This window comes from Chaetodon auriga, chromosome 10 (assembly GCF_051107435.1).
Source record: "Chaetodon auriga isolate fChaAug3 chromosome 10, fChaAug3.hap1, whole genome shotgun sequence".
NCBI classification, from domain to species: Eukaryota; Metazoa; Chordata; class Actinopteri; order Chaetodontiformes; family Chaetodontidae; genus Chaetodon; species Chaetodon auriga.
The window spans coordinates 26,729,692-26,755,437 of NC_135083.1; the positions used below are offsets into that span (position 1 = coordinate 26,729,692).

Sequence of the window (25,746 nt, forward strand, 5' to 3'; positions counted from 1 at the left end):
GGGTTCTCTCCGGGCACTCCGGCTTCCTCCCACAGACCAAAAACATGCTCGTTAGGTTAATTGGCCTCTAAATTGTCCGTAGGTGTGAGTGTGAGTGTGTGAGTTGTCTGTCTGTGTGTCTGTGTATGTAGCCCTGCGATCGGCTGGCGACCGGTTCAGGGTGTACCCCGCCTCTCGCCCATTGCTAGCTGGGATAGGCTCCAGCCCCCGCAACCCCGAAATGGGATGCGCGGGTAAAGAAGATGAATGAATGAATGAATGAATGAATGAATGCCATATCTAAATTTCCCATCACAGCTTATAATATGATCATCTCATCTAACATAAGTTTCAATGTGCATATCATTTGCATTTTAAAACGACAATACTGAGCTAGCTAAAAACAATCTAAGGTATAGCCATAGCATCTAGCATGAAAAAACAGTTTGTAATCCCTATATGTGACTTCGAATGAACCCTAACATAACGTAGATAACTTGGACGTTAATGAAAAGTCACCCCATAAGAAACTGAAAAGTATTCCTGCCACCGATTAAATTAGAGGTTCGGGGGTGCTTTCTTTTTGTCGGGGGCTTCTTGGTGGATGTAGTCATCTTAGAAGTAACCACTGTACGTCTGTTCGCCTCAAGGTGTCCAATTATTCTCATGTCCTGCCACCAGAGGCGGTCCTGGCTAGTTTTTCACCCTGGGCGAAAAAAAAAAGAAAAAAAAAAAAACTAAATTGAAAATTGAAATTGCATAAATACAAATTAATATGATAAAATAAAATAAATACACTATTTGACACATGGATAAGCATAGATAATTTGTGTGGCTACAGAGGTAGATGGCTCCTCATCATCCTCATCAGACTTCAGGACCATGTCTGTGGCTGCTGTGGAGGTATCTCTAATTTTGGCCAGTGGGTGCTCCAGCTCCAAAATATTTCAGAAGTGCCCCTGAATTTACAATTAAGATACAATATGTAAGTTAGATCACACTTATATCACAAATGCATCAGTTACCTAATTAAAATAACCATAATGCATAATGTATTAAAATTTGTTAACATCCTATTAACTAAGCATAACACACTACAAATTATTCAAAAAGCTATATCACATGTAGCTTACAAAATGCCATGTCAATGTATCTTAGAAGTTATCTAAGTTAGCATAGACCCACGTATAGCATTAAAAATTCCACAGTCAGGACGTCTGTGTGAACTTGCACTTGATGTGTTGCAAGCACAAACTAGCCTGCGTGAACTTAGTTGCATGACATGATGCCTCAATTCTAATAGTTGCTAGTTCAGCAAAACTAAAAACCAAATACAGTCGTCTTCTATGGCTAAGTAGCAACATATTAGCGAGAGGCTAATAAATAGCCTATAGGCCAGGGGTCGGGAACCTTTTTGGCTGAGAGAGCCATGAACACCACATATTTTTAAATGTAATTCCGTGAGAGCCATACAATATGTTTAAAACTAAAAATACAAGTAAATATGTGCATTTTATGTAATTTCAACACTTTTAAAGTACAATAAGTCTCTGAATTCTTTTTAATAACATTGTTATGCTGTTGCTAATCAATGATGAGTATTTCTTACCATTAATGCGACTTCTGGTGCTGCATGGTTTTGCTGATGGCTTTGTAGTCTATTTGATACGTGGTGAGGTTAAGCTTCATGCAGGCATTGAGACTTCCATCCGTTAAACGTGATCGTAGGTTGGTCTTAATGTCCTTTAGATGTGAGAAAGACTGCTCACATGCATACGTAGAGCCAAATATTGTCAGTACAGCAATACTCACACGCTGCAGTGCGTGGTATGTGACGGGAAGCGCGTTCCAAGTTTTGACAATCAGCTGGTCTGCGGGTTGAAGTTTTTTCATTTCTGACCACTTGTGTTGGCTCGCCAACTCTGCTTGCTGTCGTGCAAGTCTTTCCAAATCTTCATTCAGTGACTTAAACTTATTCACCCACATGTCTGAGGCCTTCAGGTCAGCAGCTTGTAGCTCAAAATCTCTGACGGAGACACCGGGGATGTAACTCAGGTCAGCGCTGTCCACTGCACACTCGTGTGGATGGGTGATGAACTTAAAAAGACGAGTGCGCTCGCGAAATTCTCCAAAGCGCGCTTTGAATGACTGCAGGAGATTAGATGTGAAGCCTGCTAGCTGCTGAAGATCAAGATGTTGAGCAGGGTCACTTGCTGTGCATGCATCTTTAAACTCTCCCAGTTTTTCAAAGTGTAGTAAACGACCTGTTTCAATGTCGGCGATGAAGAGTTCTAACTTGTTTTCAAATGCAAACACTGCTTGTTGCAGGGATAAGATTGTATTTCCAACGCCTTGCATTTTCACATTGAGCTGGTTTAGATGTTCAGTCATGTCCACGAGATAGTAGAACTTCAGGAGCCACTCAGTGTCAGCTAACTCGGGATGCTCGGCATTTTTCATTTCAAGAAAAGTCCGGATTTCGCTCAGACAAGCCGCAAAACGGCGAGCACCCTCCCCCTTGACAACCAACGCACGTTGCTGTGCAGAAGCAGACCAGGATAATTATTCCCATGTCAGGCAGGGCTTTGTCTTCCCCTTTTTTCCCCGTGTTTTTCCCTGTTTCCTTTGCCCCCTTGTGGTCTTGTCTGTCTTCCCCTGTCTGTCCAGGTCCATGCTGGGAGAGTGCACCTGTTAGGCAGCTCCTCCTACCCGCCTCCTCTCACACACCTGCAAGTCATCACCTCATCACCTCCTAATCAGCTGCTGCATTTAACCCCGGCTCTTCTCTCCAGTATTCGTCAGATCGTCTGCTTACCTCCGTGGTATTCAGTGTTCCTCTGCCAGCCTTCTGATCCCCTGTGTCTTTTCGGTCCGCTGACCTGTGCTCTGCTTTTCTTTTGTAGGAGCATCTCGCCCTGTGGATAGCCTCAGCCCAGCCTCGGTTGTGAGAGGAGTTGGAGCTCAGATTCATCAGAGCGTGTTTTTGCTCTTGCTTTGTTTTCTTCCAGTTTTTGTGGACACCCTTGGTTGAACTGTGCAGAGTGGTTTTTGTGCTCTCGCCTTTTGTTTCCCCGTTTTTGTGGACACCCTTGGTTAATATATCCTTTTTGTTTCTACCTGCCTGTGCCCTGTGTGAAGCCTTCACAGTGAGTTCGCCTTCCTCTGGTCTCAGGGTGTTCGTACCCATAACATCCCAACTTCATCCAGCAGTGTTTTAAACTGGCGATCATTTAAAGCTCGGGCAACAATAAAGTTGACCACCCGAACGACCAGCGACATCACTTCACCAAGCTGCTCGCCACACATCTGAGCACAAAGTGCCTCCTGATGTAGGATGCAGTGAAAACTTAGGATGCGTCTCTTTTCATGTTCACGAAGAAGCGCTACGAATCCTCTGTTTTTCCCCACCATACACGGAGCACCATCAGTGCACACCGAAACAAGTTTATCCATCGGTAGATTTTTTTCTTTAGCGAACTCAGTGAAGGACTTGAATAAATCCTCCCCTCTTGTTGTCCCTTTCGTAGGCAAAACAGCAAGGCTTTCCTCATGTAGTGTGTCACCGACAACATACCTTGCAATCACGCTGAACTGGGATAAATTGCTTACGTCTGTTGACTCATCCAAAGCGAGAGAAAAAAACGGTGCCGCATTTATGTCCTTCACTTGCACTGCCTCAATTTGATTTGACATCATGATGGTACCATCGTGAACAGTTCTTGCCGACAGAGGCATGTCTTTCATCCGTTTAATTATCTTGTCTTTATTCGAAAAGTCGTCAAAAAGTTCATTGGCAACATCAAGCAAGAATGCTTTGGCATACTCCCCATCTGTGAATGGCTTTCCGTTTCTCACAATTGCTAAAGCGCCAGCAAAGCTAGCCGAATTCCAGTCACCTTGTTGGGTCCAAACACGGAGTTGCTGCTGACTAGCTTGCACTCTTGATAGTAGCTCTTGACATGCTTTCTTCCTGCTGTCCCCCGCAGGATATTTCGATGCAAATGTAGTATGGCGTGTGTCGAAGTGCCGCTTTATATTTGACCGTTTCATAGATGCAATTTTATCATTGCATATTAGACACACTGCAGAACCTGCTCTCTCCACAAAGGCAAATTCCTCTGTCCATTCCTGCTGAAAAGTACGATACTCCTTGTCTTTTTTTCTTTTAGCCATCTTCCCAAAAGGGTTTCTAAAATTAGTTAGCTGACAACTCGATTAAAACGAGGGAAGTTTACGTCCTGATCTCACGACAAGCCGTTGTGCGGACCCTTTTGCATATGCGCACATCGGCCGCTATTTTCGACAGCAAAATACGGCAACCCCATTTGAACAGTGTCTCTGCCTCATCTGCGTTGCCTATGCGATTGATAGATAGATAAATAGACACAACGACATGTTTGTTTGCCACTTTCCCACTGAAATTACTGCGAACCGGCATGCGCAAAGGATTTGTCTGCGAGCCAGATGCAGCCATTAAAAGAGCCACATCTGGCTCGCGAGCCATAGGTTCCCGACCCCTGCTATAGGCTACTGTCACTCAGGTCACTCATCGAAACCTGCATAATTTTATCTTTTACCCGTTTCTCCTCTTCTTCTTTTCTTCTTTTTCTGAACTGGGCACCCGATGGCTTCTTTGGTCTTTTACTTTGATCCATGATGAAGATGAAGACCCAACATCAATACCTTTTGCATTATCTTTTACCAACACTGTCTGTCCGCCCGTCAAACAACCGGAGTCACGTGATGTAAACAAATGCACATAGATGCATGCAAAGTTTTTTTTTATTTTTTACATTTTTCACATAACCCAATTAATTATATGTAGGTATATGGGTCTATATTAATTTTATGAAGGAAATGCAATTTATTTGGAAGCAGTTTGTGTTGTGTGGCCTGGGATCATCAGTCTATCCCTCGCCCCCCTACTCCTTGCCTCGTCTGACACACACAACCTGTGTGACTCTCAGCAGCAAGTTGACGTGACAATAAGGGCGCCCCAGCGCACACTCCACTAACTTGACATGGAAATGAGCGGTAGTCAAAACAAAACAAAACAAAACTGGCGAGTTTTGTTTTGTCTTTTTTGTTTTTTTTTTTTGAGGGTGCATAGATTGCACCCTGGGAAGTCACCCACATTGCCCATAGCAAAAAACGGCCCTGCCTGCCACTCTCTTTAGGCAGAAGAATTCATCCGTATGTTGTACATAAGCTCTGGAGAAAGTTTGCGGCAACACGACTGTGTCCCAAGGAGAGAATTCTCCTTTCTTCTTCCGTAGCATTTACAGTCAAAGTCACGGATCTTCTCCATTTCTCTGTCTTTATCGCCTTCAAATGTTACAATAGATATAGCTTCTGATATCTTACGCTCCAGCACCTCCGCTGTGAGGACGAGGGATTCTTCGTCATCTTCATCGTCAGCTAAGGTCAACTGTAGATTAGGGATGTTCTCCTGTGTAGTACAGTTGCTCTCGTCGATTTCTTCAGTTTTGTCTTCTAGTTTGGGTTCAGAATCAGAAGTGAGATCGGCGTCGGCATAACCAGAAGCATCTGTCTTGTTGAAGAAGTACTGCCAAAGATTTGCACTGTAACAGCCAGGATTTGACTCTTCAATGCATTTTTCCATGTCCATCTTCATTCAATAATGAAAATACATGCAGCTTCCTACTTTATATAAAGGAGCGGCTGCATAAGTAGCCATGTGGTTCCCTTTTAACGTGCAGCCGAAAAAAGAACTGAAGCGTGAATAGCCAAAGAAAGCCAGTATGCTAATTTACTGTTGAATCGCCACACCCCCAACTAGGACCAAGCTACCAGCGGGAATTTCCTCTAAAACAAACCAAATTCAAATACAAAGTTTATGGTTTTCAGGCCCCCAATACTGTTATTTGAAACATGGAGTGGCTTCTTCATGATTTCAACTTACATATTCTGCAAAAGAATGAAAATCACTAACTTTTTAAAAAAAATTGATTTTTCTTTGTTTACACAACTTGTGCCGGGCCGACTTATTGTTGGTTTTCTCATGGCTGATCACAAATCTGTCTTACATTCAGACAGCTAAATGTCTCAACTCTGGCTAGGCATGGTGAGCGTTGTTTTTTGCTAGTTTAACTTTACATTTAGCCTAGTCCTGGATCTCGCAATACGCTGATACAATGACACTCTGTCTCACTAGTATGTCTCCACAGACTCTTCCGACAGTCTTGAGACCATCCTGCCCTCCTCCTGCCTGGTCGGAGCTGTTACCTGAATGATTAAATCCCAGATCTGTGCTCTCAACCTGACCCAGGTAACATTCCTTCGCACCTTTGTTCCTGAAGCAGTCCGATCTCAAGTATTGCATTGGGTCCACACTGCTTGCTTCACCTCACACACATGATTATGGGGGCAAGAAGCACCGGTGAGAAGGTCTACCACCAAACCCTCCACCATCTGGACAGCCATGTGACCACCAGTCCTACAGCACAAACAAAAACATAGGTGACATTGGTGCCATGTCCAGCTACAATGATTTGTATTATACATTTTTTGAGGGAGGTAACAAAACACAGCCATGGAGGGCCAACAAAATTTATAACAATAAAACTAAGGACTAAATAATACAAACAGAGACAAAGTGGAAACAACCAATGATATAATCAGCAAACCAAACATAGCCAAGCAAAACTGCACTAAACAAACAAAACAGAACAGCAGTGGCAGTCAATGTGTACAAAAGAAAGAAAACACATTAATACGCTGCCAAACAAATTAATAGAAACAAAACATCAAGTCATCTGTCTAATTATTGTACAATACCCTCACCAGACAGCTTGACACATAGGGTGAGGGTCGACATGACATGGGATCTAGAGCCAATGAAACAGTGAGTAAAACACACGGCCGCTATTCATCAACTTAAAAAAATGACACTGACACCTACCATAGAAGAGGGAGGGGGAAATAGCACCACACAACCTGTTGCAACCTGGGTTGAAAGGAAGAGCAGCACCCTTGACCTGGCTTATATATTCAACAAATTGGTAACAAGGAAGTGGTAGGGGCTAAGGCCAGCCTGGTGCTATAGTAGCCCAAGAGGGACATTTCACTACTGGCTACGTTACTTCAACTCTGAGAGCTTGCCGGCCATGGCTGAGTTGGCAGTTTTTGATTACACTGTGCGGTACAGAATGCAGTTGCCTTGTCTAGGCAGCGTCCATTACAAGGTGAGGTTGTTGCCAGTCCAGCTTGCTCCGGGACTCCTGTGTCAGAGAGCTGACCCAGCCATTAGTGCTGTCCTTCCTTTTTTCCAGAAACAGCAGATGCCAGGCCGTGTAGAGAGACAGAGACTCCATCCTGCAGCACTGGGACTGCTGCGGCAGTGGGATCGTCTCACCTTGAAAGGAGCACTTCTATACAGGACGTACCAACGACCTGATGGTGGGGAGTGCATGTACCAGTTGGTACTTCCAGAAAGTTTGAGGGAAGAAGTGTTCCAGCAGCTACACACCCATCTTGGTCATCAAGGTTTTAAGCACACTACAGAGCTGATATAGCAGAGTTGTTATTGGTATGGGACTGCTACCAAACATGTGAGAAATGTAGTCTTTACACAACCCAAGGTCTGAACTCCTATGGGGCATTTGCTAGTCTCCAGACCTAATGAAATCTTGGCCATTGACTTCTCTGTTCTAGAGCGCTATAACATACACTCAAAATGCCTTTATTTTGCATTTTTTATGGTTGCTCAGATTGATGAAATCAAGAAACCAGGAGGAGCTTTTATTGAGTACCAAATGCTGTTGTTCATAAGGGTGAAAAATGTAAGAAATTGAAAGAAAAATACCGGAAAAAAGGCCTGTTAACTGTCTGCGGTTGGGAGGAGTCGAGTTGGTTAATGGTGGAAATGGTGTAACATTAGCTTTTGTTTTAAAGTCATGACTCCAAGCAACACAACTAATACTTGTTAAATCCGCGTTAACAGTTTCACCTAAAACAGGTGAACATAAATATCATACCCTGTCTTATTTTGAGACTATCCCTGTCTTTAGTGACTTTCACCGGACCTTTGCGAGTGGTTAGCCTTGCAAACAACCCTAAGGTAAACATCAACATTCAGTACCGTGCCGCTGAAAGTTTGCTGCTCGGACAGTACAGGACAATAAAAGCTATGCACCCGTCAAAAAACAAAATGACAGTCATCTCGGAGCACTTTGCTACCGAGGTCGTGGACCCAACTGCTAACAAGAAAGTGGTATGCCTCCATACTTTTGTATGCCTTAATGTGTTTTCTAGAGTAGAGCGATGTCTGAATGACCAGAAAGCTGGCTATATCTACTGTCTCAGTAGCAGGCAAAACTTTCAATTCAGTTAAAAAATCGTAACTCTTAATAAGGACCACATCCAACGTATGTTCTGATTTTCTGTGTGTACCTTTCTCTTGTAATCAATTCATATAAACTAGCCCAGTAAGAACTTTCCTTCATCTCATCCCTTGCAATTTTCACTTCTGGCACTCATTGAATTTAATGTCACGTCAACGGTGTAGCTCATACCACTTCCTTGTTGCCATTTTTTATTTAAACTTATAAGCCACATTGATATTACTGCTCTTCCTTTCATCCCAGGTTGTGACAGTTGTGTGGTGCTGTTTCTCCTCTCCTTTTATATGTGACAAGTGTCAAAGGCATTTTTTTAGGTTACCGAATAGCAGCCATGTGTTTTACTGTCTGTTTTATTTGCTCTAGATCCCCTGTCACGGCAACCCTCACTCTATTTGTCGAGCTGTCTGGTGATGGTATTGTACAATAATTAGACAGAGGTAAATGCTGACTTGATGTTTTGTTTCTATTAATTTGTTTGGCAATATGTGTTTGTCGGTACTTTGTCGGTCCTCCGTGGCTGCACTTCATTACTTCCCTCAAGAAATTCATAATACAAATCATTGTAGCTGTACATGGCACCAATTTTGTGAATTTAACCTATGTTTTGTGTATTTGTGTGAGTGCTGTAGGACTGGTGGCAGTGTGACCGTCCAGACCGTGGAGGGTTTGGTGGTAGACTTTCTCACCTGTGTTTCTCACAGCCTGGCCAGATAAACATACTTAAAAAGCACACATTGTATTGTGTTGCATCTATGCTAGCCCATGCCGCTCATTGTTGGTCACTGGGGGAAAAGAATAGCTAGCTGCTTAACAATGAACCAATTAAAACTCTAAACATCTAAACAATGCTTCTAAAACACCCTACATTTTGGCAACACCTTAACAAAACACACAATTTAGCAAACAAATTTCAAAGTGTGAGAGCATAAATGCTCAGTTTGTAGAATAAAGCACCAAGCCGAGAGCTTCCCCTTCCAATCTCTTCAGGCGTAGTGAATCAATCACAAGCATCTTCCAAAAAAAAAAAAAAAAAAAAAGCAATAGGTAGATCATAGATCAACTCTTACAGCAGGTATCTTTATACTTTTTAAACCATGTTTGTTATGGCTGTGTTTCTGGCTGCTCTGATTCTGCCTCTCTGTTTCTCCAGGGCTGGAGTGTGGCAGGGGCGGGGCTGATCTCCTCAGGTGAGCGGCGGCTGGACACACCTTTCACTAATCCTGGCTCATCAGAACTGTCCTTTTTAAGCTAGCTTCTCTCACACTCCTGTGCCAGATGATTCTCGCACGTGTCCTTTGTGTCTCGCCGCAGACTGATCTCCTGGTCCCTGCCATGCTTCTCCAGTCGACTTGTTATCTCGCTGTATCTTTTTGGTTCACTCCTGTGAGTTCATTTTTGCCTGCCTGTGTGCTTTTTTCCCCAATGGTGATTTTTCGTTCCCATACTAGTGGTTGCTGAGTTCTCCTCCAGCAGTGGTCTTTATGTTTTGCTTGCCTGTGTGCATGTTCTCCCTAACAGTGATTTTTTTGTTCCCTTACTAGTTGGCTGCTGAGTTTCTCCTTCCAGCAGTGATTTTGTTTTTTCACCTGCCTGAGCTGCATTATTCCCGTCCGGAGATTTGTGTTGTTACTTTGATTAATAAACTGTGTTCGAACTACCTCTATGCATTCTGGATCCTCACCTTCCTTGCAGTCCATAACAGAATCATCTGGCCAGAATGGACCCAGCAGAGACAGACAGTATGAAACGAGCCCTCACCAGCCAGGGGGTCCTGATTGTCCAGCACTAATCGACCCTGCGCCAAGTCATGGAGCATCTTCAGCAGCTAACCACCAGTGTGACGCAGCTGGGAGGACAACTGGCTGACATCAGGGACCGGCTTGCGTCTCCTACATCTCCCGTGGGCTCTCCTCCTCCACCCCCAGCTGCCAATCCTCCTGCCAACCCTGCACCTCAGCCCAGGGAACCCTATATCCCCATCCCAGCCTGGTATTCAGGTGATTTAGGTACATGTGCTCAGTTCCTCCACCAGTTTTCTCTAGTTTTTAGCCAACAGCCCACAATTTCAACTCAGAACACAGAGTTAGTTACTGATTATACCCTTTTCACGGAAGAGATGAAGAGAGTTTTTGATCACCTAGTCAAGGGCTGGGATGCGTTAAGTCGGCTACTTGATTTATGGCAGGGAAGCCAGCCAGTCTCCCAGTACGCGGTAAATTTTCGCATTTTGGCAGAAAGTGGTTGGGGTGAGCCAGCTCTTCAGGCAATCTTTTACAAGTCTTTTGTTTTCCCCAGCTAGCTTTCGCTTTCCACGGGTTCGACCAGTGGAGCCAGCACCACTGACACCCTCCTCTCTTTCCACCACCCCGGACACTCGACCCAGCCCCACGGAGGAACCCATGCATTTGGGACAAGCTCGCCTCATGCCTGTGAAGCAGCAGCAACGCCTCAGAGACAAGCGGTGCCTCTACTGCAGGCAGAAAGGACATTTCCTCGCTCAGTGTCCATAGGTGCCAAAAGACCAGGCTCATCAGCAGGCAGGGGGACACTGGTGAGCCTAATTTCCTCTTCCTCCTCATCCCAACTGCAGGTGCAAGGTATAATCCACGGGCCACAGCAAACACTCCTGTTACAGGTGCTGGTGGACTCGGGCGCAGATGACAATTTTATAGACTTGGATTTTGTTAATACCCATAATCTCCCCCTGAACCAGCTCACTACCCCGAAGGAAGTGTTAGCCATCGACGGAAAACTTCTGGAGGTAGTCACACATAGAACAGAACCAATCAAACTAATTCTCTCTAGCAACCACCATGAATTTATTAAGCTGTATGTATTCTCATCACCTCTCTCTTCTGTTATTTTAGGGATCCCATGGCTGAAGAAGCACAATCCCCACATCGACTGGTCCACTGCCACCATAAGAAACTGGAGCAATGGCTGTCATGCTCACTGTCTTAAATCAGCAGTTCCCACGAAGACCCCCGGCACCACTAATCCGCCCGAGATGGTGGACCTGTCCAATGTTCCCAGTGAGTATCATGATCTAAGAGAAGTTTTTAGTAAAGATCGGGCCCGGTCACTTCCTCCTCACCGCCCCTATGACTGTGCTATAGATTTGCTTCCAGGAGCACCTCTCCCCACCAAAAGACTATATAACCTCACAAAGCCCGAAAGAGAGGCCATGGAAGCCTATATTAATGACTCGTTAGAGGCAGGTTTGCCCAACAGCGAGGCCAGTCACCTGCGCACTTAACTGGCTCACCTGTGCTGCGAGTTGCTGAGTGGTCTCTAATAACGAGCGTAAAGCATGGTCGTGGTGATTCAGCCACTCACCCTGCTTACGCAAGGCCTTCTGCACCGCGGGATCCCCGTCTCTGTGCTGAGTGTCCATATGGCCAGATTGTTCTGTTATGTCTAGTAATCTAGATATTTTTGTAGGACCCAAAAATGGCAGAACAAAGCACTTGAACAAAGGGAGCCATGAACAAGAAACGGTTTATTATAATCACAAAACAAAGGTAACAAACACAACCAAACAATCCTGAAACTAACGAACACGAAATCAGCCCTAAACTAAACTATCAACTACACCGTGGCGAGCGGGTAGGAAAACAGATAACACGAGGAAGAAGTAACTAAGGTAGGAACCGCAAAGGGAACTATACACTAACAAACCAAATCTGTGAACACCGAGAAAACCACTAACAAAGGAAACCTGCACAAGGCGACTAGAGCACGAACAAAAGATCAAAAGACTAGAGAAGTGGCTGGAAAGTCAGGCAAGGACCATTGACAATCTGGCAGCGAGGCGAAGCCGCCACGCTGCTTAAGAGCAGGTGAAATTAGGGAGACAAGCCTCAGGTGCGCTGTCTGCCTGCAGCACCGCCAGGCCACACCTCCACTGCCGACACAGGAGGAGAAAAACAAGTAAACGTGAGCACAGGCATAAATAATAAATCACATTGAAAACCAACTCATAACACCCAGTGCTGTTCGACTCAAGCTCCCCGCCTCCCTCAAGGTGCACCCCGTTTTCAGAATCAGAATCAGAAAAAGCTTTATTGCCAAGTACGATTTTACACATACGAGGAATTTGTTTTGGTGAAGTTGGTGCATGACACATCTACTAAAAATAAGCTATTAAAGAAGTAAAAAATCTAAAAATATAACTATATATATACACAAATCTTTTTTTTTTTTTTCTTTGGAAACACAATCTCCCTCCTCCACAGTCTCCACGTCTCCCTCCTCAAGCTGGTGGTTGACAGCCCTCTGCACCCCCCAGCTGATCCCCCCCCCCCCCCCCCCCCCCCCATCAATGGTCACCCGGCGTTCACCGTTGAACGCCACCAAATGTTTTAACCTTCTTCACAGGACTGTTTTTATGTGAAAATTACATTGACAAATAATGACCTATTTATACATGAGTTCCCTTGTTTTAAACCCATGTGACTGTTATCATGGACAATATCACTTACATCAATTATCAGTTTCTGATAAAATAAACCTATTACATTCACAGCTTCCCAAGATTGAATATGCCCATAACTTCATGACCAGCACTGCAACCGGACTCTCCATATTTGAGGCACCACTGGGCTACCAACCGTCACCCTGGCCAGGAGGGGGAGATTTCTGTCCCATCAGTACAACATCACCTACCTGTTGTTGCCAGGTATGGAAGAAGACCTGCGCAGTTCTGCTATGCTCCGTAGATCAAAACAAGAAACATGCTGATAAGCATTGAATCCCTGCTCCAGTATACCACCCAGGTCTCAAAATTTGGCTTGCTTCAAAAAATATCCCATTAAAGACTGACTTCAGAAAGTTATCTCCCTGTTACCTTGCCCCGTTTGAGATGAAAACTAAAACTAAGCTACTCCATGAGATTGCATCCTACCTTCCGTGTCTCAACTCAAACCAGTTTTGTCTAGCCCTCTATGATATATCAGCCTCAGTCTGCCTTGTCTCCCTGATCTTCCTTCATCTGGCATTCCTTGTTGCCTGTTCAGATCAAACTCCAGCAAACTATACATTCTGAACATTTATTGTACTAATAAACTGCTCTCCTCTTGGGCCCTACATCTTTGCCATTATGACAGATCCGCACTTCAGTCACATTGACTTCTGTAGTGCTGACTGAAGACTTTTTGAAAAACTGAACTCAGTATTGAAAAATGCGATTTAGCTATTGTAAAAAAAAACCAAAAAAAAAAAACCCTGCAAATGAATGAAATATGGTTCTTCTCACACATTTCTCTTTTGTTTTCACGCAATCATCACATTGAAAACACGTTTTTTTTTCCCTTTTTTTCACACAAGTGTAGATACTGAGTTCTCTTGCTCATTCATTGTGTGAAACATGCAGATGTACAAAACATCAATCCCTATGATAAGCCTGAAGTCACATGGGTACCTGGTGTTTGCTGAAAATAGAAGCAAAGAAAGTAGATTAGGCAGTAGTTATGTTAAAGTTATGTAAGAGAAAGGGGGAATATTACAGTATGTTTGATGTGGATGAAAATCTATGACCTGATGTAAGTGACAATGGCAAGATGTGGAGCAGTAAGCAAACTGCCTACAATATTTTGTTAATCTTAGTTTTGTTCATCATCATTAACTGACTGCATGTGTCATGTATTCAGTGGAGAAAAACAAAAACAAAGTAATTAGCAAGTATGCCATAATGGTTCTAAGCACAGTGATATTTAGCAAAAAGTAAAAAATGTTAAATTTGAAAAAAAATGTTCGTGGACTATGAGATGTGTATTCTGAGGGCTGAGCATATGAATCAGTGTTTTGCACTTTGTATGTAAGGACAGCATTATGTGTAAGGGTAATAGTTCAGCAAGCAATAGTTCGGCACTCTGCATATTGAGACTTTGTTGTTTAAACTGCAGCAAAACAATTGTAAAATACTGCTTGAAGAAATAGTGGAATGAACTACAAAGCCTTCAGGGAGCACATCAAAATCTTTATATTTCTACATTTTGGTTTTGTCCACCAATATTTATTTTGCATCTAATGTGCATAATTTGATTTTATTTGTAGCTGTTTTAATATTTGTAAAACATGTCATATTCAAAAAAAAGTTGCACAGACAAGTGCAGCGACCATCTGATAAAGTCCTGAAAACACAGGTTGCCTAATAAGGTTAATAATAATGGCAAAACTTTCTAAAGGAAATCAAGATTTGACAGGACTCAAGCTTCTGTTCTGCCTCAGTGGCATTCTGTTAGGTGAGATGACCTTTGACAACACAAAAAATAACCTCAGAATGAGCTGTTTACACCTGTTAGAATGTCATACAGCATGTTACTGGGCTTCCCCCCCGCTTACTGCTGCTGCTAAGGCTTCCTCTTCAGAAATGTACTGGTGTACCATTTGAGGTTGTTGATAGCGAAAATGACTGAGATGATGAGTTTACACAGAACAGTCATTCTGACACCAGGACAAAAATGAGATATTCATTATTGAGAAACATCTAATCTAAAAACATGTTCTTTACAGAAAGTTTAAAACCAGGTATTTCATTGAAGTTCCAAGCTCAAAAAAATATGCTTACAAGTCAGGAAAGGCAAAGTGTTTTTAGTTTTTTGAAAGAATTGCCAGACCTTATTGTAAAGGTAGTGTTGTTTGTAATTTATCACCACTGGTGAAAGTGAACTCGATCACTGAAAATAACTAAATACAGTGGTTTACGTGCTGTACTTACAGGATAGTTGTTTAGCTAAATTAATTGCTGAGATCTGGGATGATGATGATGACATCACTTTTTAAAGAAGTCAGGTGGTTCAAGAAAAACAAGCAGTCAGATGATGGGACAGTTTTTAAAGAAAAACTATGTTTTATTAAGTGGAGTCTTTATTGTAGCCCTTTTTTTTTCCTTTTTTAAAATCAGGTAGTGTCATTGAGCTGAAGAGCTTTTACAAGAGAGACATGATCACAGGAGCAGGAGAAATAATAACAGATAAGACACACAACAAAACACAACCAGTTACATGCAAGCATATATAAACTGCAACATAAACAATCACACACATCTAAAATGTTCAAATAATAGAATTACTTTAATCTATTTGCCAGAAACTTTGAGTTTTAATATCCTTTGGAATTTATTACTTTCATATGGTGCAAAGTACTGGAAGACAGTCTGTCCCAGTTCAGTATTTACTGGTGGGGAATCAAGAGTTAAGCAGTCCTGGGATGTGCTTTGGTGAATTGCAGTTTTCAATTTAAGAAGACATGTTATATACTGAGGCAGGTTTAGTAAGAGACCTTTATAAACAGTGTAGTTCTATTCTGGATGCAACTTTCTCATATAGAACACAGTGATGAATACAATATTTATATCCTAAAAAAAATGCAGGCTACGACAGTAAACTGCATCAAGTTGTTTTAAGGGTTCGGTTGCCCAAGGGTTTTTCTGTCCTCAAGAGAAAAATATGCTTTATTACTACGTAAGAAACCCATTCTATTTTCAATGTCATTCCCAGATATTTAAAAGACTGAACAACTCAGTCATGAAGGCAGGATTTACTGCCTTCATGTATTAGACTGCATTAGTTTTAGCTAAATGGGTCATATATAAAAAAAATGAGTGTAAATATAATGTAGTTCACTGTTGTTTATGTATACCAATCTCAGATTTTTTTATGTTCTGTTGTCACAGGGTTTCTAAAATAAATTTTGGATTTGTAAAATGGAAAAGAACAGATCTTAAATGAACAAAGACTTTTTGAGTTGACAAATTTTGTTCAAGTTATTCCATGAATCTGGAAAGCTTTTTACCATATTTAAATCATAGATGGAATTAATATAAAGACAAAGCTGCCAAAAAAGCCTGATTTCTTTGAAATTCTGCATTCAGGACTTTCACTAGTAAAATGTTATTGGCACTGGTAGAATTTGACCTCTAATGAAACACATACTCCCTCGCACTCAGGACTGAATCAGCTGAGTAAGCCCTCACATCCAACACCTTTGGATATATGAATATGATTTTCACTCTGAATCATGCACTGAGAGGGAACATCATTTAGAGTGCACATGCAAGTCACCGCCATCGTCAGCAAGAATCAAAACAGAATTGTCACATCATCATCATGTGCTCAGACATGTTGTGGGATCAGAAAGTACAGTCATCAAAGCTTTTCTCACACTGTTGATATTCACATGAGAACCCTGTTCAAAGTATGGTACAGTACTGGCCATACTCAAATGATGCACTGTTTCCAGCACATCCGTTTCAGTTATGTTTGAGAATTTGTCAATACTTATGTAGTAAGTACTTAGTAGTACTCAAATAAATTAAGCACCTAAAAAGTCCAAATTGAATTAATTAAGGAGCCCTTAAATTGTTGAAACATGTCTATCTGAAAAACTTACAGTATCTAAAAACAATGGCCTCACATTCTGCTTGAAATTAGGTAGAAAAAGCCTGCCAAGGAGAAACTGTGAATTGACAAAAAGCCTTCTCAACATGGAAAAACACAGGAAAAAACCCTTTAATAGAAGACATTTGCCGCAGGTGTACATAATGAAATGAATTGATGGCTGAATTCCATTTAGGTGCTTCAGTTTCAGGGTCCTGCGATTGTGCATTGCATGCTGGCTCACTGTCTCCCTGTTATGGCTTAAAGGGAAACTTGAATAGAACGTCATTAGTAACACCTGTGCTTTTCTTGCATACCAGGATCCACAGGAAAGGGTTGGAGACACAAATCACAAGGACTCTGTTGGTAAAAACAGCTGTGTGCAGCAAACAGGAAACACTGGGATTAATGCAAATGTGAGAAGAAACCAAAAAAGGAAGCATGGAGAGCAATGCAGTAAATGTAATGTGTAAGTTTATGTAAATGTAAGTATGTAGATCAACAGTAAGTATTAAATTCACTTGGGACAGTACCTCACGATCTCTCTAAGACACCAGCTGAGGTACTGTATGTATGCCTACAGCTTGCCTTGTAATTTTAGTTTTATAGTTTCTATTTTCATTTCTATTCTTATTTTTATTTTATGAGCTTCTAATGAATTAGATTTTACTTTCTTTCTTCGTCTACTTGTGCTGCTGCAACACCTGATTTTCTGAAGGATTGTTTCATCTTCTTTCATCTAAATATCATTGTACAATGTAAATGTATATGACAATTGTCAATCTGAACGGTACATCAAAAACCTAAATCTGAATGCTTTAAAATGTGACTTTCTCACCTTGCTGACTTTAAGAAGTTCAGATTCTTTATGCAAAGATTTTCGCCTTAATTTGAGGATGTTACATTTTAGAGACAGAGTAGAGTAACAGCCATTATGTTTTGAAATGAATGTGATGGGTCTTGAATTACATGCATGGCAACTAAGGAATTATAAATCTACTGAGATAACTCAAAGCATGTGGTCTTAGTAAGTTTAGCAAAATGCTGGATGGCATTTTAACTTCTTCAATATTTAACAGTATCTTTTTCTAATCTGAAAGGGTTTTAATTAATCTGACCACACTTATTCCTCATTAAGAGAAAACTATTCGCAATGAGTCTGTCGAATGTCTTGAGTCTCAGGAAGTTTTCAGCAGCACAAAAGCAATTTCCATCTGCCATTTAAATCAATTATTTACTGCAAGAAGTAAGTTCAGAAATATGTTTGTGATTTTGGAGAGCCAACCCTTTAAAGGACCGTGCCAGTTACATTCAAAATATGAACATGCGACTTTGACTGATGACTGGAAGGCAGGAAGAAAAGATGAACATGAGGCTTAACTGATCCCAATAGTTCATTCAGATGACGAGACACATCTTTGTTACTTGAAAAGCAGCAGAGAACAAATTTTCGGAAATCCCTATTTTGTTTAATGCTTCAAAGAATTCCCATTTAATTAGAAAGACCAACAACAACTGTGCAACACTTCAATGTCATCGATCTGGGATGTAAGATGAAACAGAAATGTGTTGGGGTTTATGCATTCCTGATGCAAGTACGCTAACAAGTAAAATAACTCATGTCAAATAATCAATGTGTTTACTGAAAGCTTGGCATATTGCTGATGAAAGAACGTTTCAAACAAAGCAGATTAAATGTGTGCTAAGGTGGAAAAAGCTGTTATTTTTCTGGGGCCTTTTGAACTTTTGTATAAAGACAACTGTTATTTTTGCTAAAACAGCTTACTTTCCAACAAACATATTTTTTCAGTTTGTCAGTGCGGCGTTTGGAAAGTGTTGAAGACTTTGCTGCAGTTCCTTGTGTTTTGATTTGCTGAGGACTTTGCTGAGGAGGGCTTTAACTTTCCAGTCCCCTGTAGGTATATATACTGAGATATCTTGCAGCTTTAAATCACCCTCTTCTTCCAAGACTGTCGTCAGGTGAGTACTCAGCATATACAGTGTATCAAGTACCTTAAATCATTTTTAGAGAAGATAGTAAGATTTAAATGTAAAAAGATTTAAATGTAAAGTTTACATTTAAAACATAAATGTAAACTTTACAAAATTCACACAATATATATTTTAGATGATATTGTGAAACATATCTGTTCTCTTTGTAGTGTATAGTGTGTTACTTTTTGCTTGTCCTCACACAATGATGCAGTCTTCTTCAGATTTAGGTCTGTCTGTCATACTTTGTTAGAGTTTTAGTTGTTGAAAACCATATTTCCTGTGGAATAACTCCCCCTCTGATTCATTTCAAAGTATCTCCCTTGAAGAAAAGGAAGACAAAGGCAAGTAGGAGGTTCTGCACAGAGGGCATACGGTAAGCACAAATCTTAGTGTTTTACACTAAAACTTCGAATCATCTTACTGGGATCATTACAGAGTAAGAAAAGGGAAATACTATAGAAAACAGAATACATTTAGGATTACAGTATGTGGTCAGGGAGAGCAATAAACTGTCATTGAGTGCAAACCTTGTGAATATGGTCTATGCAGTTGACACGTCCATATATTTGAAATCATGAATATATTAATGAAATACACAAAAGTGGTATGTTGCACAAAAGTGTTCAGAGTACAAAACACAGGCCTTGTTTGGTTGAAGGAACCAAAATCTCATTTTGATAATATTCAAAATTCTGATATGAAACCACTGTCTTGTGCATTTTCTAATGGTGACTGAGGACTTTTGCTGACTAGTTCCATACACATTGTAGAGGACATTTTTAATGAAAGTTTTGATTGAATTTCAGCAGCAGAGATTTTGAAAATCTTTTTCCTTCATTCTTTTTAAAATTACCACATTAAATAAAGTCATAATTTGGTCAGTGCTCAGTACAGTGAAATTGAAGTCGCACATTCCTTTTATCCATCTGCAAAATAACTTATCTTCCAGATAAACATGAATCTCTCAGAAAGGTGTTATGGTCATATTTGATTGTAGTTCTTCCACTGAACGTCACATTGCAGCGAATGCAGTAAACAGTAAAAGGATTATATGAGAGCATTCCCCAAAAAAGCAGATTTATTCTGTCTAGGTTTAATTCAAATTTTGCTCATCAGCTAAAGTGAATTCTATGAAGATCAAATAAGATCACATTTTATATATATATCACAATATCTCACAAGATTTGTTGATATTTAATATATTTAGATACATGAACAACATCACATCTGATGTGTTGAAGTATACGGCATACAAGCATCATCAAATATGATGATAATGTCCATTTTGTCTCTGATGTCTCAGATTTGAAAGACATAGCAAGTGATGCTGATAATGAATATGAGAGCAGCTTTGAACCTGGAGCCTCCGGAAGTCCAAAGTTGCAAGAAAATGTATAAAAATATCTACAGAAAAGTTGTGTTTCTTCTGACCTTTAATCCTTACAGTTTTCTTGTTGATTACGGTACAGTGATAGATCAAAATTACTCAAATGAAACAAGAAAAAAAACACTTTGTTTGAACTGGTGTCAATTGGTGATTAGCAGTTGCTTTGTTTTAAGGGTCACAAGCCAAAAATGTTGGATAAAAATATGGCAGTGATTCTTCTTTCCCCGTCCAATAGAAGTCTGAACCTACATCTTAAAAATAAAGGTAAAATCTTGAGTATTTTCCCATATCATAGCCTCTGCAGGTGTACGCTTATACCTAAACTAAATGCTTTGGTAACTTACTTTCTTTCACCTTTAATATAGTGCCCCCTTGGACCTTGTAGATGCCTCACAATTCATAGCCAACAATAGTGTTGTTGGTTGATGTAATGCTTGGGAATGGTTTTGTTTTTATTTTCCTTTCTCTTTTACATGTACAGCTCATTCTCCTACATTGAATGTTTTTGTGAGTTTCGCTTGGCTAACTGAACAGCAGTCAATCAGTTTTAAGGTAGCATCTGGTTAATGGAAAATGTCAGATAAAGTAGACTTTCCACATTGAAAGAGCACACACATACCCAAATACACACTGCTTCTATTTATAATGGTGACTCATATGTCCCCACCATCATTTAGTATCATATTCACAACAATCCAGAGCAGAGAAGCTTTGATCTTGATGTTTGTGAAATAGTCACAAAATTTCATCGATCAGAGTTGTGAACATGCGCAAGAATGCAAAAATTTTTGTTACACTCAGCACACTAAAAAGGAGAGGGAGGGAGATGGTCTGGGTGGATGAATAGGTCAGACACAGGAGATTGGGCTTTGGTGCCTGTGTGTGTGAAACCAAGCCCAAGTTAGCATCAGCAATTTTTGAACCACGTTAGCCATTGCACAAAATCATCTCATGTAAACAAAGAAGATAAAGGTGCACACAAAGTGAAACTGTCACCTGAATTTTTTTCTCAGCAAGCTTAATTTTGAAAGTCTAAGTGGACATTTCATATGTATTACTAACTATTAATAACTTGACAACAGCATAAGAACAAAGGTGAATGTGGTGCAGACATGAAAGATAGATGGAGTACCCCACCCCCCCCAAAATAGAACATTTGTGGCCATGTATATGAATCCTATAGATGAAATTTCTTGACTGTTTCACAAACTGCTGTGAGACTGTGTTGGTCCAGGACATCAGCCACGTAAATAAGAAATTTCTAGTGTATGCTTTGATCAGCCTGTGTGAGAAGTTATATTATTGAGCTTGTTGGAAAGATAAGATGAGGTGTTCAGTGGAATAACAACCATGGAAGTTGGTACTCCTGTGCATGTTGTGTAAAGCCTCAGGAAGCTTTTCTAAAAGCTGCAGCCATCTTCTCTGCAGAAATCAGGAAATGGGGCTTCAGAGGTGAAGAGAAATCTATTGCCGTTATGAGGCATTCACCTAACTCTGGCACATCGGTGAAACAGAACACCTAAAGCATTTGCTACATGACAATTGAAAAACTGACTTTCTGCTCTTCCTTATCCTTGTTATTGTGTTACATCACTAGTTCAGTATTATTCACTCCTCTTGTATGAAACCACACGGTCTATGGCAATAAGATTAAAAGGGAAGAAAAACTGGCGATAAGAGCACTGTCAGGGGAGTCTGTATATATTTGCGTCTATATATGTGCACTAAAATTTTGAGGACAAAAATGGAGTACTGTAAATCTGGTAGAAGCCTCACAGACCACAGAGGCTTTCAGTAAGGTTTTCAGATTCAGATGTGTCTCAGTACCATTTGGAGCCACTAAACTGCAATTATGCTTCTTGTGCATGTAACACATACAAAATGACCAATGTTTATATTAGGCCAAAATCAAATGCTGTGACCTCACAGTTATATATTTTCTGCATGGTTACAGAGATAGTGAAAAAACCCACAGTAGCTGCATGACTCCAGTGATGGCAGCAACAGTCTGCTGGTCCACCACTTTGGTCCTCATCGAAACAACTATTGGATGGATTGTGATAAAACGTGGTTCACACATTCATGTTCCTCTCAGGATGAACTGTAATAACTTTGATGGTTCTCTGACTTTTCATCTAGTGCCATCATCAGGTCAACATTTACTTTGTCCAATACTGTGGTTTATGACCAAATAGTGGCGATATAAATATTCTATCAAGTGAATGTAATTTAATATTCTATATAACTATGTAACACAATATTCTCAGAGAAACTCTCCATGAGTAAAATGACAGGAATGTCAATTGTAGCTAATTGAAGTTGCCTTTAATGTTCACCAAATCTTTGATAAGTCACAGTCAAGCCAGTTTTATTTATATAGCTCAGTATTACAAATCACAACTTTGCTTTAATAGGCTTTACAACATCACAGGACAGCATAGAGTGCAACACTTCTTTCCTTAAAAAAAGTATGTTTCCATGCACTGTCCAATGTAGTTTGACAGCTTCATTGTCTGGGGTTGTTATGTCATGTATCGTGTGAAAAACATTAGCACTGAAGGGTATGCGCACACCTCAAAAATGTAAACTAAAATACTTCTTCATAAAAAATACCTCATGGTGAGTGTACTTGGTTCCATAATCACTGGTCTCTGTCTTCTGCTGGGGAAGGTGGTGAGATGTAGTTGAAATCTCCGGAAAAGACTGGTGGACCTTGAGTTAATATTTTCTCCTGAAATAATCTGAACATCACAGATGAATTTTACATAAACTCTAGAGGAGGATCTACTGAAGTTTAAAGATACAGTCCAGTCAGCACAAAGTTGGCCTTTTAAATACTACAGAAACATAAAAAACTGGTTGTCAGAGATTGATTTTAAGCTCCGTTAACTCAAGTTTGCAACACAATCACCCGATTTTCTGCAGATAAACAATGATGTTGTTTAGGTATTCATATCACTCTAAAGGTATGACTGTCCCAAAGTAATGATCTAACACTCTAATGAGGACATCAGCGCTATCTCATGATCTCTTCAGAAAAAAACTAAAGGTGTCATGACGATAACATTCTGTGTAGGCTTACTTCCTTTTCCTCTTGTTATTTTAAATCTTTTCATCTGCTGTGATGCCTCTTGGTCTGAGGGCTGAGAAGAATGATGAAACCATACAGAAACCTGTTATCCCAAAATAAGGAGATCATTTAGTCTGATTGTTAAGATCAATAAGTACTGCTGAATTTCAGTTAATTCAGTTCAGCTCAATTTAGGTCTAAAACATTTAATGTTAGTTCATTGATATACTGAATTACAATTACAATCAATTTTAAATCTTCATGTGCACTTTTGTGTACATTAGAACTTAGTTACAGTAATGAAGCATAAATTCACAGAGGCCACATTGAACTTTGGTACTTACACACATTTGCCCAAACATTTTTTTTTTTTACCAGATTGCTGCCCTGCCTCCTGGACTGATATAGTGATGTAATGATGTCTTCATACTTTATCTTCTTTAACAAACCAAATCAAAAGGTAAAACTGTAAAGAAAAAAAGATTTATATACAGCTCTGGAAAAAAATTAAGAGACCACTACAAAATTACCAGTTTCTCTGATTTTACTATTTATAGGTATGTGTTTGAGTAAAATGAACATTTTTGTTTTATTCTATAAACGGACAACATTTCTCCCAAATTCCAAATAAAAATATTGTCATTTGGAGCATTTATTTGCAGAAAATGACAAATGGTCAAAAGTGTTGTACAGTGTTTTCAGACCTGAAATAACCAAAGAAAACAAGTTCATATTCATTTATAAACAACACAATACTAATGTTTTAACTTAGGAAGAGTTCAGAAATCAATATTTGGTAGAATAACCCTGATTTTCAATCACAACTTTCTTGCCTCTTGGCATGCTCTCCACTAGTCTTTCACATTGCTGTTGGGTGACTTTGTGCCACTCCTGGTGCAAAAATTCAAGCAGCTCAGCTATGTTTTATGGCTTGTGACCATCCATCTTCCTCTTGATTACATTACAGGGGTTTTCAATGGGGTTCAGGTCTGGAGAGTGGGCTGGCCATGACAGGGTCTTGATCTGGTGGTCCTTCATCCACACCTTGATTGACCTAGCTGTGTGGCATGGAGCATTGTCCTGCTGGAAAAAAAACAATCCTCAGAGTTGGGGAACATTGTCAGAGCAGAAGGAAGCAAGTTTTCTACCAGGATAACCTTGTACTTGCCTTGATTCATGCGTCCTTTGCAAAGATGAATCTGCCCAATTCCAGCCTTGCTGAAGCACCCCCAGATCTGGAATTTCCCCTCTTTTCTGGAATTTCCCCTCGCGGGACAAATAAAGGAATATTGAATCATCACTGATCCTCCACCAAATTTCACAGTGGATGCGAGACACTGTGGATTGTAAGTCTCTCCAGGTCTCCCTCTAACCATTAGATGACCAGGTGTTGGACAAAGCTGAAAGTTGGACTCATCAGAGAAGATGACCTTACTCTAGTCCTCTATAGTCCAATCCTTATGGTCTTTTGCAAAACTAAGCTTGGCTCTTGTGTGTTTCTCATTGATGAAGGGCTTTTTTCTAACTTTACGCGACTTGAGGCCTGCCCCTTGGAGCCTGTTTCGAACCATTCTCTTCACCCCAGCTGCCATTTGCCATTCTTTTTGTAGGTCACTTGATCATCCTATGGTTGCTGAGTGACATTTGAATGAGTTGACAGTCGTCCCGGTCGGTGGAGAGTCGTTTTCGCCCTCTGCCGGTCTGTAGCTTTGTTGTCCCCAATGTCTGCTGCTTACATTGTTCTTATGAACCGCCATCTTAGAAATTTTAAGGATGGAAGCAAAATGACACCCACTGTAACCCTCTGGCAGTAAAGCCAGAATTGAACCCTTCTTTTCCTCACTCAAAACTTTTCTTTCAACTCTTTTGGCATGGTCAATAGTTATTTTTTGATTCCAATCAATTTTGAGGTAGTACTAGCACTGTTTTTGCCAGCTAGCTGGTCCTATTGCAAGAGGATAATGATGACCACAGCAGTGGTTTTTATACTTTTCTTTGTTAAGTTTGGATTTGGTTGAGGTGATCACGTAATCAGTACCTCATTAAGTCGAGGTGTGCTTGTAATTGTATTTGTAATTCAACAGACACTGGAATGGAATGGCTGCCATACATGTAGAGATGCTTAAAAAAATTGTAGTGGTCTCTTAATTTTTTCCGGAGCTATATATATAAAATTTCAATGTGATTACCAATCATTTTCTTTGGTAAGCTGACATAAGATAAATGTGAGAGTGATGTTTTCAGATGTTTGATCTAAATTTACCCAACCATTTCAAAGTGTCAATGTAATTGGGATGTGTGAATTGAGATATGGGAGTAAGTGAGTAATAAACCTACACATTGATAGAAGTAACAGTATGAGGCATGTGCAACTCTCCACACTGTAATGTGACTGATTACAATATCCACACAGGAAATACTTCCTCAAACCCATTTATGCAAATACTGTACACATTGACTCAAAGAAAACCTAACAAATATCAACCATTACAAAAATCACTTGAAGTGTGTAGTCTCGTGACTAAAGCTCAGACTTTGATGAACTTCTTCTAGGGAAGATAAAATTGAGAAGGA

General features: G+C 40.4%; 1 protein-coding gene across 5 annotated transcripts in view; it reads left to right on the top strand.

Annotated features, from left to right (window-relative positions):
* Positions 1-10,786: 10,786 nt before the first annotated feature.
* foxp3b (forkhead box P3b) overlaps positions 10,787-25,746 on the top strand; it is a 35,090-nt gene continuing 20,130 nt past the window's right edge. For 2 of the 5 annotated variants that reach the window (XM_076740423.1, XM_076740427.1), the window contains exons 1-5: positions 10,871-11,103; positions 11,210-11,374; positions 12,868-13,020; positions 18,630-18,700; positions 19,028-19,088. The gene's annotated coding sequence lies outside the window, so the exon portion shown is untranslated. Of the gene's footprint in view, positions 11,104-11,209; positions 11,375-12,867; positions 13,021-18,597; positions 18,701-19,027; positions 19,089-25,746 lie in introns of those variants that run through there. The other 3 variants (XM_076740424.1, XM_076740425.1, XM_076740426.1) reach the window with 3 other exon arrangements.